This window comes from Dicentrarchus labrax, unplaced genomic scaffold, assembly GCF_905237075.1.
Source record: "Dicentrarchus labrax unplaced genomic scaffold, dlabrax2021, whole genome shotgun sequence".
NCBI lineage: Eukaryota > Metazoa > Chordata > Actinopteri > Moronidae > Dicentrarchus > Dicentrarchus labrax.
In genome coordinates, this window is record NW_026136707.1 from 24,374,401 (window position 1) to 24,376,926 (window position 2,526).

Consider the following 2,526-nt stretch of genomic DNA (forward strand, 5'->3'; position numbering starts at 1 on the left):
TTTCTCATACAGGAGACAAATAACCTGTCTCCCCTCCTTCATTTTCAGTTTTTGGGATTGTTGTGGCTTGCCTGCCTGATTTCACAGCAGCTTTTATAAAAATGCAATGCATGTTGCAATGTTTTTTTGCTTTTTTTGCTTTTTTTAAAATATAAAATTAATTAAAAATCAAAGGCAACTTGTTCCAATGAGAATAAAATCGCACTGTTTGAAGGGTAAATGTGAGGAATTTTTATTTATTTTACTGAACTATGGAGTATGTAGAACCATGTATGAATGTGGTAGTTTGATATGGTCAGCGATGACAACTATGCACTGTTCTCCTCTCAGCCACTGCATGTTCATGTGTGTTGGAGGAGTGGCTTCGGAGGGAGATCTGAAGGGAGGGGGTGGGATTTTTTTCGTTGGATACTTTCAAAATCTAGCGGTCTCTTGCTAGTTTACATTACCTACCCTAGCTTTAGGACCTCTGATCCTTTTGCTATACAATATACATTCTCTATACATCTCACTGACGAGGAAGTCTGTTTTTTCCCACCTTTGTTAGAGGAGTGGTCTTTAGCTGTTCTGTGTCATCTCTACATCTTTGCAGAACTTTATTCTAATAGGTAGATAGTTGCCCGCTGCGCTTTTGAACGACCAATTACACAATAACAGACAGCTAAAGGGTGGTAATGTCTAGGGGTGTTGATGTTTATAATCCTGACTCTGGTTGCTTAAAGCAGAAATAGTAGTAGTTTATTGTGTTTGGTGAGATTTTTATATAGCAGTGGTGCTACAGCTGTGTTGAATGCACATAGGGGAACACTGCTACTGTGCCTCACAAGGGGCACAACTCAGCTTGTGAAAACTGTTACATAATGTCCTCTGTGGTCATCCAGGAGCTCTGTCAAGTCTGAGAAAATAAATGAGCAATGTCATTATCTCTATCTCGCTCTCTCGTTATCGCTTGGGCTGGAACATTTGTAAGGAAAAATATGCTTTACAGTATGAACTTTTGGGGGTTTGATACTAAAGGGTGCTTTGCATGGAGTGATAGAAAGATGCTATCAAACTGGGTCATGGGAACTGTAGACTAGGATTCTAAAAGTCCGGATGTCTTGGTCTCTGCTGCATCGATTGACTCCCCAAACTTTGTGATTAAATCAATGGAGTACTATTCTCTAAGAAGAACTTTTGCTGTGGGCAGTCTGGGTCATATTAAATAATATCTTAAATCATTATCATTATATCATCATAATATCATCATCATTATAAATCATCTTATCTTACAAATACGGCGGCTCACCAGGTAAAAAAAAAAGAAAAAAAAGACCTTGACTCAACTTAAAAACAAAAAGATTCCCACTCACTGTTTTCAAGTTGATACAACATAATTCCATCAATTCAGCTGAAATTGATTTGTTAAGTCCAAGCAAATGATTTTACAGGAGATGGGAAAGCTATTTATTGAGACTGCAATAGGTCATTTCCTTTCTTTTTTTAATGCAGTGCTGTATTGTGTTTTAACATTGCTCACTCTGACCTGCTCATCAAGAACAAATTGAGGTTCAGTATCCTGATTGTGGATAACTGGAAGAGCTGAGGCTTCTGCCACCTGCGCTTTGATAATCCATAATCCATTGTTATACCTGAATCACTTCACTATGTGTTTTCACACTGGGGAGCATTTCGCCAATAACTTCACATTTCACCAATGTTTAATATTTGTTCTACTTAAATGTATAATATATAACATCCAACAATGTTTAAACCAAATGTTTTTATCTAGTTTTAAACCACATTTTTACAGTACACTTTTTGGATCTTGGTCGCTTAGTCACCCGACATCTGGAACTTAAGTTATCAGAGAAACAAGCTGAACTAATGATGTTAGCAGCTTGGCTTTCAAGCCCTCCAGGGTGTCCTTTGATTGCAAAACAGCAACTCATGCTACTTCACAACGTCATCAAACTTTGTCATTTGTTATTGCCTTGTTATGAGAGACCCCCATAGTGGCATAGATTACATATTGTATTTAATCCATATAATAAAAAAAAAAACTTTAAACATTAAAAATTACACTACACTGCTGTTTACAAAATCAGCATTGTTATTCCTGTAAATGTCCTTTACCTAAAAGCCTTATTTGGTAAAAATGCATTTAGTAGTTTACTCTGTTGATACCAGTGATAATGCTTCAGAATAACACGTTTATTTCCATACAGAAATGTATTTGTATGGACTTGTATGGAGTTTAACCCAACAAATACACGCAAAAGTCAAAATATCTGCTCCTCCGGTCGCTACTCATCATATTTTTCCCTATACTGTCGGCTGAATTTTAAGTCTATAAGAGCTAAATTCTTCTAAAATGGAGCTCATCACAGACAAAATCTTTACAACATGGAGGAAGCTCTGCGCTTTTGGCTGCTTCTTCTCTCAACTCACTGTGAGGAAGATGGCAAAAAAAAAAAACTGGAAGTAGCTGCATGTCGTGTCCACACTGTCAGATCTGAAGGGGGAGTTCCCCTCCCTCTCTCTCTC